Source organism: Ambystoma mexicanum, chromosome 7q, assembly GCF_040938575.1.
Source record: "Ambystoma mexicanum isolate Mex_15411 chromosome 7q, UKY_AmexF1_1, whole genome shotgun sequence".
Taxonomy (NCBI): domain Eukaryota; kingdom Metazoa; phylum Chordata; class Amphibia; order Caudata; family Ambystomatidae; genus Ambystoma; species Ambystoma mexicanum.
In genome coordinates this window covers 828,896,725-828,913,855 of record NC_090941.1, presented here as the reverse complement: position 1 = coordinate 828,913,855, position 17,131 = coordinate 828,896,725, and positions in this window count along the sequence as shown.

Here is a 17,131-nt window from a genome sequence, read left to right as displayed (position 1 = left end):
CCCCCTGCACCCCCACCCCCCAGCATCCAGGGGCACCCTCCACCAGGCCCCCACTCATGTCTCCCACCACCCCCACCCCCCACCATCCAGAGGCACCCTCCACCAGGCCCCCACTCATGTCTCCCACCACCCCCACCCCCCAGCAGTGCAGGGGCAGCCTCCACCAGGCCCCCACTCATGTCTCCCACCACCCCCACCCCCCAGCCACCAGGGGCACCCTCCACCAGGCCCCCACTCATGTCTCCCACCACCCCCACCCCCCAGCAGTGCAGGGGCAGCACCACCAGGCCCCCACTCATGTCCCCCTTCACCCCCACCCCCCAGCATCCAGGGGCACCCTCCACCAGGCCCCCACTCATGTCTCCCACCACCCCCACCACCCAGCACCAGGGGCAGCCTCCACCAGGCCCCCACTCATGTCTCCCACCACCCCCACCCCCCAGCCACCAGGGGCAGCCTCTACCAGGCCCCCACTCATGTCTCCCACCACCCCCACCCCCCAGCAGTGCAGGGGCACCCTCCACCAGGCCCCCACTCATGTCTCCCACCACCCCCACCCCTCAGCAGTGCAGGGGTAGCCTCCACCAGGCCCCCACTCATGTCTCCCACCACCCCCACCCCCCAGCAGTGCAGGGGCAGCCTCCACCAGGCCCCCACTCATGTCTCCCACCACCCCCACCCCCCAGCAGTGCAGGGGCAGCCTCCACCAGGCCCCCACTCATGTCTCCCACCACCCCCACCCCCCAGCAGTGCAGGGGCAGCCTCCACCAGGCCCCCACTCATGTCTCCCACCACCCCCACCCCGCAGCCACCAGGGGCAGCCTCCACCAGGCCCCCACTCATGTCTCCCACCACCCCCACCCCCCAGCAGTGCAGGGGCAGCCTCCACCAGGCCCCCACTCATGTCTCCCACCACCCCCACCCCCCAGCAGTGCAGGGGCAGCCTCCACCAGGCCCCCACTCATGTCTCCCACCACCCCACCCCCCACCATCCAGGGGCAGCCTCCACCAGGCCCCCACTCATGTCTCCCACCACCCCCACCCCCCATCTGTGCAGGGGCACCCTCCACCAGGCCCCCACTCATGTCTCCCACCACCCACACCCCCCAGCAGTGCAGGGGCAGCCTCCACCAGGCCCCCACTCATGTCCCCCTGCACCCCCACCCCCCAGCATCCAGGGGCACCCTCCACCAGGCCCCCACTCATGTCTCCCACCACCCCACCCCCCACCATCCAGGGGCAGCCTCCACCAGGCCCCCACTCATGTCTCCCACCACCCCCACGCCCCAGCTGTGCAGGGGCACCCTCCACCAGGCCCCCACTCATGTCTCCCACCACCCCAACCCCCCAGCAGTGCAGGGGCAGCCTCCACCAGGCCCCCACTCATGTCCCCCTGCACCCCCACCCCCCAGCATCCAGGGGCACCCTCCACCAGGCCCCCACTCATGTCTCCCACCACCCCACCCCCCACCATCCAGGGGCAGCCTCCACCAGGCCCCCACTCATGTCTCCCAATACCCCCACCCCCCACCATCCAGGGGCACCCTCCACCAGGCCCCCACTCATGTCTCCCACCACCCCCACCCCCCAGCAGTGCAGGGGCAGCCTCCACCAGGCCCCCACTCATGTCTCCCACCTCCCCCACCCCCCAGCCACCAGGGGCACCCTCCACCAGGCCCCCACTCATGTCTCCCACCACCCCCAACCCCCAGCAGTGCAGGGGCAGCACCACCAGGCCCCCACTCATGTCCCCCTGCACCCCCACCCCCCAGCATCCAGGGGCACCCTCCACCAGGCCCCCACCCATGTCTCCCACCACCCCCCAGCCACCAGGGGCACCCTCGACCAGGTCCTCACAATCCCCAATCATGTGCGTTATGGTCAGCCTCCACAGCCAAAAAGCCCTACCAAGTAACCCATTCACCCACATGGAAATGGAAATTACATGTCACACCCCCAATGTTCATGAAGCTAATGAACCCATGTCCGTCACACACAATGTTTGCAATTGAATGGGAAAACACCCAACATGACATGCATGAAACCAATGAGATGATACCACACAGTGAAGTATGAAAACAAAATTGTATTGAAAAAAAGAAAGAATGCTAAAGAAATGAAACAAACTACAATGGGAAGTAAAAAAAAATAAGCTGCATGTCCGTATAAAAATAAAGAACTCCAAATCATAATCCAAAAAAATGTCGTCCAAAGTCAAATGTAAAAAAATATCTATCCAATTAAGAACTATGTACAAAACTCGAAAGGGTCCATGAGCCCAACTGAACAAAGGAAACCTAAAAAAAAAAACCTAACTAAAAAGCAACTATATACAAAAAGTGGAGCAGTGTCCGTCGACTCCAAATCATAAGAACAAACAAAGGAAACCTAAAACTAAAGAACTATATAAAAAGGCGGCGGGCAAGTCCAGCGGCTCACTCCGTGGTGTTCCGGGCCAGGGCATCATCGAACTCCTGTTCGATGTCCCGGAGGCGGTCCAGTTCCATGGCCCCGAGGGTCCGCAGGGACGACGCCGTGTCCTCCTCCAACCCCCTGCGGATTGCCTCGAGGCACTCGGCCCGCCTCAGGGCCCTCCGCATGGAGTTCTCCGCCCTGACCATTGTGAGCCGCGCCTCTTCCGCCCGCCGCCGCTCCGCACCTATGGCGTGGCCCAACCGCTGCCACACGGAAGACACTCTCTGTCCTGGGTCCTCCTGCCCTCCGGCTGATGCCTGCCCCTCTGATGTCGAAGGCCCCGAGCCTTCATGGCTCCCACCATGTTGCTGCTGCTGCTCTGCCTCTGCCCGTGCACTGCCTCCTGCTGCCTGCACATCCTCCGCCGGCTGGGGTACAGTTGTTGATGTGGCCACCCCTGCTGGACGTCCGACTCCCGACTGTGGCAGGGATGCCTCATCCACCAGCCTGGCCGCACTGTCAGAGGCAGCTCCACAGGGCACTCAGGTGACTGATGGGTGGGAAGATGGCACAGAGGACGACTGGCGCGTAGGGGGTCCAGTTGAGGAGGGGGTCGGAGCAAGCCCCATCAGACGGAGGAATCCGGTCTGGGTGACCTGTCCCAGCAGGCTGACGTGGTCAACGAGCCATTCGAGATGACGTGCAGTCTCTCCATGAAAAGACTGCAGGTCACCTCGCATGGCCCGTTGACGCAACGCCACACCAGCCAGGACAGGCTCAACCCGGACCTGGATAGCCACGTCCGCAGGCAGAGGAAGGCCAGTTGACGTCAGCTCATCCCCTGCCTGAAAACGGGTCTGGACGTAGGCATCCCTGCTGGTGCAAGATGATGCAGGGACAGGATCGGGGACAGGATTGCACACAGGCACCTCCGCGGCGGCCTGTGTTGCCTCCTGTCCCTGGTCCTGGACTGCACCACTAGCACCAGTGGGATCCCCACCTCCAGACCCCGTCTCTGGTGCTTGCACGGCCTCCTCCTCCACCAAACCCCCCACCAACCTGGATGACTCCGTGCCATCTTCCCCTGTTGGGCCCTGTGGGGTCCCAGCTGCCCCTTCTGCTGCCGAGGAGTCCAACTCCAACCTCCACCTCTTGGACCTCCCCCCGGCAGCTGCGGCCTGGGACGCGGCACCGGACTCCTCACTCCCCGACGAGATGACAACACGGGAGGGGAGCCGGGCCTTGTGTCTCCGGCTGGCGGTGGGATCCCCGCCGCTGTGCTCCACAGCACCTTCTCCGCCCTCTTCTTCAGTTGACGCTGCAGACAGGGAGAAACAAAACACAGGCATCAGGGCACTGTACAATGGACACATACACACATGACAGTTGCACATGAGTGGCATTGGCAAACCTCAGACATGTCATCACAATCCCCAACACACATGTCATTGCAACTCGCACACATGAGCCATACCACTGCCATATCGCAACTGCCACCACCATCCATACACATACAACAGCATGAGCAGCCAAAGGTGAGCCAGACATCACATGCAACACAGGAAGTGCACCACACATGTACACACACCACCACACTTGCATGCATGTGTACACCTCTGCCAAGTGTGGCACTGTTCAGACGGGCATCCATGTCACATCTGCCAATCAGGCTTCCACATACCGCTGTCACATGCATCCATGTTGCATCACTGTTGCACCCTTGTCAAATACACACACATGCACATGTATACAGTGCTCATACATGCAGCCGAAAACAACATACATGCGTGACATCACGGACATGTCTACTTACATACACATTCATCCAAACATGTGTGCACACACAACTGCATTTGGCATGCAAGCCTACACACACAAGCACCATCCATGTCTCACACATTACAGCCCTCGCATGTGTCAGCCCCACGGCCATGGACACCCCCACCCATACTCGACCCCATACAAACAGATGTGCAACCTGCACACTACCGAATAATCACCACACGCACTGCTCACAATCAGGATGCATGTACACTCACCGCTCGACTCCAGACGGGTCTGCTTCTCCAGGACCTGGACGTGGAGCGCTGGGGATATGCGTTCCAGGACTCTCATCTGTTCTTCCGACAAGTGGCCCCGGCGCCCCTTGGCATCCGCTGCCTTCAAGAGGCGCCGGGCCTTGTTCAGGGTCCTGGACCTGAAGTCCTCCCAGCGCTTCTTGACATGTTGGAAGTCGCGGACTGCCACCCCCTCCGCGTTGATGGCAGTCACGATGTCAGTCCAGGTCCGAAGAGGGCATCATACTGCCCCAGGACTTGCTCCACCAGGACACCAACTTCGGTGGCACTGAAGCTGTTGCCCCTCTGCCTCTCTGGCCGGGGGTTGTCAGTGGTCACAGATGGTGTTTGCCCCGACATGACAACCCCAGAGGCAGGAGTGGGTGGGCAACTGGGTCCTGGGGCTGGGCTGTGGAGCGATGGAATACCAGTCGGGAGTCTTCGGTTCCAGCAGGGGTGGTCACAGCAACAGCACCCCTGGCTGATGTGCAGGCAGCAAATGGCAGTGCACGTGGGCAGCAGGCAGTCAGGCAGCAGCAGATGGCAGGTGGGAGCGTGCTCGGGGCTCTGGGGGGCAGTAGTTCGGCCTTCTGGGCAGGAGTGTGGTCTTCCGTGTGCATACGCGTGGCCAGCTTGATACGGAGTGATTTGGCACATGAAAAGTCTGCACGTCAGCGTGAAATTCGAGGAAAGGCCCTTAGCGCGTAAGCGCGTCAGCACGCATACGCGATTCTATTGGACCAAAGGCCCTCAGCGCTTAAGCGCGTCTGTGACGTGACCCGCACGGGTGTTTCCCACACAGCACGTGATGACAGAGCACACGTGGAAAGACTGCACGTCAGAGTGTCATCGCGTGTAATTGGACAGCACGTCAGAGTGTCATCGCGTGTAATTGGTGGGAATGGGCCTAGCGCGTACACGCGGCAGTGACAAAGCGTGTAATTGGTGGAAATGGCCCTACACGCAGAAGTGACAAAGCGTGTAATTGGTGGAAATGGCCCTAGCGCGTACACGCCGCGTAAGTGACGCTGGACGTGTGGGCCTGTATAAAAGGTACGTGTAGAACACCATTTCCTTGTACGTGCTTTTCGTGGAGAGCGAGTGGGTGAATTCTGTACTTCTTGTCGTTTCACACGCGATTTACTTCACGGCGTTTCAAGTTCGTATTCCCTGTTACCTCTGACAGCTTTTTCTCTTTTTTCTCTTTTACTGGTTTACCTGGGCCTGTTCCCTCAAACAGTGTTCCCTTCTACTGTTGTCCTGTCTCCTCAGACAGCGTACAAATCTTCTTTTGGCGGGGGTGTTGCCAACCAAACGCGCTCCTTTTTCACGCTCTTTTACCTGGCAGACAGTGAGTCACGCACGTGTCTAACATCTGTGCTTGCCCCGTGTGTAGCCTACCCCTTCAGAGGTCATTCTAGGCTGCGTGTGACACGCATACGTTCATTCTTGTGTTACTGGGTGCCACAGCGTAGTGCAGGTTTTTCTTTCTGAACACGTGGTCTAGGAGGGGTTGCGTGCACGTCATCTCCCTTTTTTGGGGCTCCTGTGCGTAGCGTGACCCGTCATCTTTCCCCAGGGGTTACATTCAGCCTTGCAAGAGCACTAGGGTACAATTACCATCTGGTACCCAACCCCTTTGACCCCCAATTGGCCAGGACAATAGTTTACAGCCACTCCCATACGCACATTTACATCAGTGCCATGGCTGGGAGGCGAGGATTCCGTAAGGGTGGCAAAGGTGGAAGAGCCACAAGTGGTGGCCGTGGTGGATCCGGTAGGGGACGTGGTCGTTACTTGCAGGGTGAGCCTGTCCCCCCATGTGTGGAGGACCAGTCAAGGGCACCCATAATCCCCCCCCCTCCCGTTGAGGCTGATGTGGCTGACACCATCCATGCTCAGCCCTTGTTGGACCAGCCCATTGTGGCACCAGACCTGGATGACTCCATGGCTGACTTCCAGGTCAGCAGGCCTATGACACGTGTGCTGGTGCACGTTGATGTCACCATGCCACATGCATCTGGGGCAGCAAGGTCATCTGCTGCCCCAAGTAGGCAGGGCGGAGAGGCTGCAGGGGCAGCTGCGGCTCCATCCACCCCAGCCCTCACACACCCAGCCAGGACAGTGTCGGTCCTAGTCCATCCTGCTGACATTCCCCCTGACACCATCACACTTGAGCCAATGCCTGCACCAACTCCCATGCTGAGTGTGCAATCCCACACTCCTGATACAGAGTCCACCAGGGCTCCTGCCCCTAGTGTCCAGAGTGGCGCAGGACACTCAGGATCACCACCACCTTCCAAGCGGAAGAGGAAGAGTGCTCGTCCGGCACAGGCTGATGCCCCAGACACGGCTACACAGTCCGGCCCGTCGAGGAAGCCCAGCTTCACGGATGACGAACTGAATGCACTTGTCGAGTATGTGTCCGCACATGACAACGAGATGGTCATTGTTGCAGGATCCAAGACCACACCTGCACAATGCCAGGCACACTGGCAGACCGTTGCGGACATCGTAAGTGCCCTTGGAATCGTGAGGCGCACAGCCAATGATTGCTATAAGCGCTGGAATGACCTAAAGCGCAGGGCAAAGAGTAAGCTGGCCTCAAGTCATGCCGCAACTCTAGTGACTGGAGGTGGGTCTCCAGTAGTAGACATGGAACTCACTCCACATGAGTCAGTCGCTGGGACCTACGTCACGGAGGAACAGATCCAAGGCGTGGGAGATCTGCCTGATTACGAGGCATTGTCCGGTGAGTGCACATGCATGTGTGTGTCATCCATGTGCATGGTGTGTGTGAGGGCTTCTGTTTGTGTGCCAGGTGAGAGTGTGTGCGCCTGAGTCGTATGGGTCAGCCATGTGCTTCATGCAATACATCCTGCGCAGCTGCATTTGGCCATAGCAGTATCCCTTCTGCCAACAGTAGACATCTAGCCCAACTGCACGCCAGTTGCCCTTGAAGTGTCACCTTGCCACAACATTGTTGCTTATTTTTCACTGTTCATTCAGTCAGATTGTTTGCATTCCACCACTTTTACTAGGCATTTCGCAGTCCTCTAGTCACATGTCTGACATGGCTATGGTAAAGTGGAGTGACTTTGTTACCTGGATATCATTTGTTCACACATGTCCCTGTGCAATTGGACCATTTCGGACTGGCAGCTCCAGGTGAAAAATCTGACCTGTTTGAATTAGAAAAGCTATTACATGCGGGAACTGGACTGAATGAATAGGTGCTGCCCTCCTCTCCATCTTCACTCAATAGCAATGGTACATGCCATCTGTGTGATGGCATGTGTGTTTCACCTGGCAATCACAGGCCAATGTGTGATGCCACTGCCAGGCAGCATGCAGAAAATGTGTTCATCTTCCATCTTGGTGTCATCAGTGTGTGCCATTTGCCTGCCCTTCATATGCAGTGAGGGTGCATGCATGGGAGGGTTTTAGTCATGTGGGACATGTGTCAATCAAGTACTGGTTCTCTTGCTTCTCAGCCCTCATTGTGTGCCATGGTGCTAATGCCTGTTTCCATTTCTTTGTTTTTATGTCTTTGCAGGGGAAGACGCACCTGATACTGCTGGGGTTGTGGAGATGGTGCAGACCCAGGAGGGGTCCGAGGGCCGACCAACCACCAGTGAGGGACGTGGTGTGGTGGTGGGTGAGAACCCACAACTGCTGCAGGTCGTGCTCTCAAGGGGTGTCTCTGGCTGCACCTCCCCCGAGCTGTACTCAGGTGTTGATTCGGATGAGATCTACGTGCCGTCGCAGGTGAGTGTTCCAGGGAGGGATTCTGTTCTGTCCCACCCACCTGCACCAGGGTCAGAACCCTCAATGGGGATGTCAGTGTTGGCAGCTACGCCTTTGGTGGTTACGGATGCAGGGTCACACCCTGCGACATCTGATCCTGTTCCTGGGCCAGCAGATCAGAGGGGGAATGCAGTCCTGCAGCCTCAGGCAGTGCCGGCACAGCAAGGCGCAGTTCGCCTTGCCCCAGACAGGTGTGGTGCCCGCCGACGTGGTGGCCGTACGCCACCTGGCAATACCGCATGGGAGCAATCCATTTACGGTATGGCAACCCAACAGGCAGCATCATCCGAGATGATGGCTCAGGCCATGGATAGGGTGGCCACTTCCATTGTCCCCCCTGAAAGGCTGATGGAGCGACTACAGCAGGCAACCGACTCCATCTGCCAGTCACACAGGGAGGACATGTTGGCGTCCAACAGGGACAGGCGGGCGGCACTGTCGACTCTGCAGGAGGCCATCTCCATAGAGTCCCAGGGCCACAGGGAAGCCCTGAGGCAGGAGCTCCTTCACCTCAGGACGACTCTTGTTGAGCTTGAGGCTTCAACACACCAAAGGACAGAACAGCAGCTGGAGCGTCTCACCCGTACGCTCTCAGCTGAGATGCAGGCAACGAGGGCGGAGGTCCGGGCATCCCGTGAGTTGTTGCATGGGGACCTCCGCACACTCATCCTCCAGAACCAGACCTACCACACCCGCATGCTTGCAGCCATGGAGGAGCAGACTAGGGCCTTGCGTGGGCTGCCTCCCATAGTGCAACCACCTCCGGATGCAGCTGCACAGGGTGATAATAGCGACAGCAGTGATACTCCCACAATAGGGTAGCCGTGTGGGCCATGAGCCCATGGAGGTGTTTTTTTTTCCCAGGATCCACGCAGGTGGGTTCTGGTGTGCATCCTGTCCTCGGACCTCCTGGGTGGCCTCCCCAACCCCCCCGGGCCCATCAATGGCCATTTTTATTTTTATTTTTAATTATTTTTTTCCCAATTTTTTTGGGACAATTTGTTGGCTTCCGTGGTTCCTGTGGGCATACGCTGCATTGTGGCTGGGCACATGCAGGCTTGTCATGTATTTGGTTCAGATGCTTGGGTTAGAGTCACACACACCCCTCCTGCTTCCCGTTTCCATGGGCTTGCAAAGGGTGTGCCCAAGTGACATTGACGTACATGGTGACATTGGACTCCCACTACATGTGTGGGTAGTCTAGTCAATACTGTGTATACATTCCTAGTGCATATTGCTGTTGTGTTGTACACTGCATGTTGCATTGATGTGTAACTCATCATCTGTGTCTACCTCCCAATTTGCAGGTCCCTTCCTCATGTCTACACAAGGCCCTCTAGTTTGGAGATGGGGTCCATGTTGGCAGCAGTGCACCTACAACTTTACATGGCGCCAACACTGCACAGTTGGTAGTGGTGGGAGTGCAGGCATTTCCAGGTGGTGAGACTACTAATATATAACATTTGTGATGTCATGTTAATGGTAGTACCTGCTCAAGTTTGTTGTTGGTCCTGCATTACTGTGAGCATTTCAGGTGTTGCAAGTTTCAATTAGGGACACTCTACATTGTGACACTAGTGTCATGTTGTGGGGATTACTTTGTTTACCTGCAAATAGCATGACATGGCACGGTGTGTCGTGTGGCGGTGCTGGGGATGGGTTGGCTGACATGGCACTGTCCTCTTGTTGCATTTTGCAAGTGGGTATTCATTTTAGCTGCTTGAATGTGTTACTTCACAAAACTGCATTGGTGGTGTCTGTGTGGGTAGGGATGCACACATTGTGACACTTCCAGGTGAACAATATCAGGCTGATATGGTTTTCACGGTTCATTCTCCAGACATTCAGGATCAGTGTCAGGTTGAGTCATCATTGATTGTCAGATGGAATGTGCCAGGGCAGTGTGCACTCCACAGGGGTGTGATTTCTATGTGAAGTAATTAGCCACTAGCTGTGTACGGGCTGCCTCCCCCCATGCCCTTTCCCCTCCCATGCGCAGCGGCTGTGCATGTGGTTGGGGATGTGGGGCCACCACCATGTCCACGTCCAGGCCCCGGCGTGTTGCAATGTTGTGCAGGACACATGCTGCCACTATGATCCTGCACACTACTGGGGGAGCGTACAACAGCTGCCCGCCAGAACGGTCAAGGGAGCGAAAGCGTGACTTTAGCACTCCGAATGTGCGCTCCACTATGCCCCGGGTTGTAATGTGGGCTGTGTTATATCTTACCTGGGGTGGCGTGGTGGGGTTCCGAATTGGCGTCATCATGTGGGGGCTGAGAGGGTAGGCACTGTACCCTGTGGAGGTGGTGATTGGTATCATTGGTGGGGTTGTGACCTTGCTCAGTATCTGACATGCATGCATGTGCAGTGGCATTCATACTCACCAAGCAGCCATGTATCGCCATGCCGCCCAGCTTCTAGGTCCCGGCTTAGGGTGGACATTCGGTAAATGAAGCTGTCGTGGGTTGACCCGGGATAGTTGGCAAATACTGAGGTGATGATTCCCTTGGCATTACATACTACCTGCACGTTGATGGAATGCCAGTGCTTGCGGTTCCTATAGATGTGCTCTGATGCCCTGGGGGGACGTAGAGCCACATGGGTGCAGTCAATGGCACCTAGCACTTTGGGGAATCGTGCCACACCGTAAAAATCCAGGGCGGCAGCATGCCTTTCTGCAGGTGTTCTGGGCAGGTATATGTGCCTGCGGACTGATGGGCGTGCAGTGATGATGTTCAAGACCTGGTGTAGGCAGCGTGACTGGGTGGCCTGTGATACCCCACCCACAATGGCACTTGTCCGCTGAAATGATCCTGTGGCCAAGAGGTGCAGAACATTGAGGACCTTCTCCAGGGGGCTGAGTGCTTGGGAGCACAGGGTGGGTGATGTGAGGTCATCCTCCCACTCACTCACCAGGTCCAGTATAATGTGTGGTGGAAACCTGTACCTCCCATGCACCTGGTCATCAGGCATCCCGAAAAGGCTGGTTCTGGGTGTGAATATTCTGGCCCTGACTATCCTCCTCCTCCTCCTTTGGTAGCCCACGCCCACTGCTGCTAGGAACGGTATGTTCATCCTGGGTGTGAGCTTGTTATTTTGTTAGCGTGCAAATTAATGCGTTGCGCGTGTTGTAGGCGAGCGTGTGACCCGCGCACCCCGGAAATCCAGTACCCAGTCCAATAGCGTGTGGAAATTCCCGCGCACCCCGGGATACAGGTGCGCTGACGTACTTGCGTGTGTAAGTGCCCGCGCACCCCTGAAATACACGTACCCTGCTGAAATCGCGTGTGGAACTTCCCGCGCACCCCTGGAATACACATACCCTGCTGAAAACGCGTGTGGAACTTCCCGCGCACCCCTGAAATACACGTACCCTGCTGAAATCGCGTGTGGAACTTCCCGCGCACCCATGGAATACACGTACCCTGCTCGCACTGGGCCAATCGCGTGTGGAACTTCCCGCGCACCCCTGAAATACACGTACCCTGCTGAAATCGCGTGTGGAACTTCTTCCCGCGCACCCCTGAGATACACGTACCCTGCTGAAATCGCGCGTGGAACTTCCCGCGCACCCCTGAAATACACGTACCCTGCTCGCACTGGGCCAATCGCATGTGGAACTTCCCGCGCACCCCTAGAATACACGTACCCTGCTGAAATCGCGTGTGGAACTTCCCGCGCACCCCTGAAATACACATACCCTGCTCGCACTGGGCCAATCACGTGTGTAACTTCCTGCGCACCCCTGAAATACACGTACCCTGATGAAATCACGTGTGGAACTTCCCGCGCAGCCCTGAAATACACGTACCCTGCTCGCACTGGGCCAATCGCGTGTGGAACTTCCCGCGCACCCCTGAAATACACGTACCCTGCTGAAATCGCGTGTGGAACTTCCCGCGCACCCCTGGAATACACATACCCTGCTGAAATCGCGTGTGGAACTTCCCGCGCACCCCTGAAATACACGTACCCGGCTGAAATCGCGTGTGGAACTTCACGCGCACCCATGGAATACACGTACCCTGCTCGCACTGGGCCAATCGCGTGTGGAACTTCCCGCGCACCCCTGAAATACACGTACCCTGCTGAAATCGCGTGTGGAACTTCTTCCTGCGCACCCCTGAGATACACGTACCCTGCTGAAATCGCGCGTGGAACTTCCCGCGCACCCCTGAAATACACGTACCCTGCTCGCACTGGGCCAATCGCATGTGGAACTTCCCGCGCACCCCTAGAATACACGTACCCTGCTGAAATCGCGTGTGGAACTTCCCGCGCACCCCTGAAATACACGTACCCTGCTGAAATCGCGTGTGGAACTTCCCGCGCACCCCTGAAATACACGTACCCTGCTCGCACTGGGCCAATCGCGTGTGGAACTTCCCGCGCACCCCTGGAATACACGTACCCTGCTGAAATCGCGTGTGGAACTTCCCGTGCACCCCTGAAATACACGTACCCTGCTCGCACTGGGCCAATCGCCTGTGGAACTTCCCGCGCACCCCTGGAATACACGTACCCTGCTGAAATCGCGTGTGGAACTTCCCGCGCACCCCTGAAATACACGTACCCTGCTCGCACTGGGCCAATCGCGTGTGGAACTTCCCGCGCACCCCTGAAATACACGTACCCTGATGAAATCACGTGTGGAACTTCCCGCGCACCCCTGAAATACACGTACCCTGCTCGCACTGGGCCAATCGCGTGTGGAACTTCCCGCGCACCCCTGAAATACACGTACCCTGATGAAATCACGTGTGGAACTTCCCGCACACCCCTGAAATACACGTACCCTGCTCGCACTGGGCCAATCGCGTGTGGAACTTCCCGCGCACCCCTGAAATACACGTACCCTGCTCGCACTGGGCCAATCGCGTGTGGAACTTCCCGCGCACCCCTGGAATACACGTACCCTGCTGAAATCACGTGTGGAACTTCCCGCGCACCCCTGAAATACACGTACCCTGCTCGCACTGGGCCAATCGCGTGTGGAACATCCCGCGCACCCCTGAAATACATGTACCCTGATGAAATCACGTGTGGAACTTCCAGCGCACCCCTGAAATACACGTACCCTGCTTGCACTGGCACAATCGCGTGTGGAACTTCCCGCGCACCCCTGAAATACACGTTCCCCGCTTGGCGTTTGCTGTTTGCCAGCCCGGTGAACTGGTCCAGGGTTAGCGCAGCCCTTTGCGATGATTTAGCGATTTTGATGGCTTTTCCTTGCGCGAGGGCGTTCTTGGGGGCGTTACTGGCGCTGCTGCAGGGTCGCTGCGATTCTCTGCGCCACAGCTGGTTTGGGAGCCTAAAATCCATGAATACGCTGTGCGCGGAAATCGGTTTTAGCGCACGTTCCTGGCGCACACAATCGCACGCGGACACTCTGCGCCAGCCGCTTGCGACACTTTTCGGCGAAATTCTATGAATTACCCTGTTTATCTGTATGGGTAAGGGTAACGGGAATCAGGTGTGAGTTGTTAAGGTTAATTGCCTGACTCTGCCTCACTCTGATGTTGGGACATGCTGCATGGAGGGGCTGGGTGTAAGTCGGTCTTCTCCCAGAGCGCTCAGTCCCTGTAGTCGTGTTCATGTAGGAAATGGGGGGGGGGGTAAAGTCAAAAAATAACACATGGAATAAGAAGGGGTGAAGGGATACTCAGGAAGGGGATACTGCGTCTCTCCAGGGCGTGTACCACTCCCCAGGGGCCCCTCATCCAGGTGATCCTCCCACACGGATCCACCCCCAGAAACTGGATCCAAAAGCAAAGGCTACGTCCTGGCCACCTGGATGACATATTCCAAGGGATCAGTCTGTGAGACACTCTTTGGTGTCTCACAGTACTTTGGGATTGCATTGCATTCCAAAAAGACAGGAATGGCTACCCTGAAACTTCCCATCACTGTAATAAGAAGAAAAAAGATTGCACAATGTCATTTCTACAATAGTGCAACCATTTAATGAGATATGATTTAAGGGCTTCCTTAAAGTGAAACACTAAATGTTAAAATCTGTTTTTAGTGAGAATAAAATCTATACAATAGATACTTAGGTACTTATATGCTTGAAACCTGATGCACAAATCAGGGAAGGGCATTGATGGGCTATAGGGGGGTCAATAGAATTTCATCAGCTTAATCTAATTTATTCTCTAAATTCGACAAGCCACAGGTCATCTGTGATAATTGGGAAAATGACAAAGGTGTTCTGTTGCAGTCCTTCCACAGATCGCCATGGCTAAGCTCGAGCCACAAACTCCCAGTTGACCAATGGTGTTTTACTTGTATTGTACAAGACTACAGACATGTTGCTAAATTCCTAAAAAAAAGTTTGGTCACCCAGATTACTTGAACTCTGATTCCTCGTCACCTTTCTCAATATTTGAAATATCTCATATCTCGTCACAACACTTTTTTTAACGAAATGTCCCTCCTATCTTTTGCCTGCTTTACCCCAATTGCTCCGTGGTGTAGGAGCAAAGGGAACCCAATATTGTTTTCATGGAACAAACTGAAGCTGGAAACCTGCAAATGGCGCTGCTTCTTGCAAGTGTGAGGCAGATAAGTCAGTCATGGGAAGCTGGGAATATTATAGTTTAACTGAGAGAGACACTAGAAAATAGCAGCATTTTATACATGCTTTCCACCTCTCAATAACATAACACAGGGTGCACCTGCAAGATGTGGGTAATCACTTGCACACCCAAGAGAAATCAAGTAACAAGTGGGAAAAAACAGCATAATCTATAAACATCCACAGGGCCTTTAGGCACACTGCATCCAGAGACTGGACTTGAACATGGCCAAGGAAACAGGACATGCAGAAAGAGCCAGAAAAAAGTGGCATTCTATCTTTAGAAGTGAGAGGGTGTTAAGAATGAGATATATCATATTGTGACTTAATCAGAAGCTAAACTAACATGTTGCTTGGTTTCAAACAGAACACAATCAAATGTTAAGTGATTTGCATCCTGAACATTGTTTTATTCAAATCATGTGAAATACATTTGAATGTCGAACATAATTCTACAATTATAAATAAAGAAAAGAAAGAACCATTAGTTCCATTGATTTAAATAACACTATATTCTATCCAGTTTGAAAGTGTGCTGACTACATGTGAACAGAGGTTAAGGTCAGAGCAAACCAGCCCCCACCCTCAGGAGTGGACGAAAGGATATTTTAACAAAACAAGGCTAGACATTCCAGAGCTCAGACTTCTATGGTACATTTTGCTAGTAAAAAAAACAGGACAACATTAATTGCAAAACTTCAAAAGGAGATTCATCCGTCACAACGACATGGTGAACTTTGCAGAACCAATTATAATTAGCGATTAGATCAAATAATATAGAGTACAAAAGAGACCTGTCACGTCAATCACTCTGAATCCTCATAGACATGTTTATTTGAGTCATGGCACTATATTCACGAGATGTACTCAAAGTAAACATGGTACCTGTTGGGGTTGTATTAATAGTGAAGAAAAGTGTCCACGGGCTGTGGATCACTCGCGTCCCCTGCACACTCAAGATATTGCCAAAGGCAATCAATCAGTAAGAAATTATGGTTATGTAATTCTACTGACATACATTGTCCACTTGGAGTTCAGACCATGAAGTTAGCCCTACTGTAGAGCAGGGATGGATACGTTCGTTATTTGGTTGATAACGATTACTTTTTTATACCTTATAGGTATACAAGTGAGTAAACAATTCAATAATTTCTAAATAATAACAACATATTTTCTTAATTTCCAATTTCCATAACCTTGAGTAAAATGTATTAATACATGCCAATCTATATTTTGCAATATTACCGATTGCTGATACTCATATAAATTCATGTACATATGTTACTCAATACAATATTACATTCATATTGTAGTATAAGGTGTAGCATCACTACTGTTATAATAGCTCACCGCGTTTCTGGACTCAAGTTCTTTTTTTCAGGAGCAAACTAATACGTTTCTGTTGTGTTTGTACACTGTAATATTCTTATTCTCATATTCAAATTCTTCCAGATAGTCTGCGTCACACTAAATAGATAATAACAAAATAGTGGTATTTTAGTATTGAGATAATTATCTTTCACATAGATATTTGTAATCTGGAATGTCATCTCATTATCAGGACATCGTACCTCTCATTGGTGCCCTGTAATCTTTTCATCAGTAGAGATCATTTGTAGGTGGACTCCTGCTGTCAGGTAATGTATTCTCATCTCTATACAGGTGTGCCTTCCCTCACAGTGTATCTATTCTTCCACACTGGCTTCCAAACATGCTGGAACCGAATTTACTCTGGAGAACATGTGTACGCTCAATATTACAGTAATTTGTATTCTGTAAACTTTACTCAAATGGCCATCCAGCTCGATAACTTTAGTCACAGTTAGTAAGTAAATAATAAATAATTAGTATCCAATTAGCTCATGTCTGTGATGCTTTAGAGGCCATGTTTACAATATGGTTGGTTAGATGAATTCAACTTGTCAGCCGAGTTCGTATTACCCTCCTATGATGACATAAATCACCTAGTTACATATGGACACTGTTCTTCTTTCCGTCTCAAAGCTTGTATTGACTAGTCGTATACTAGTACTCTTACTCACTTACCCCTTTCTGAAGGAAACGGTACATGGATGGCTTCAATAGATGTGGAAACTACATTCCTTCCTTACAGAGGCCCCAGGCAATCAATATTAACAGAATGCTAATTCGGGGAAATTACGTGGCAACAGCCTAAGAAAGGAGTAGAGAGATATTTGAGCCCCTAATTAGTCTATTGGTAATGCGAATAGTATGAAAGAAAGTTGATTTCTTCCCCAAAACGGTTGGTTTT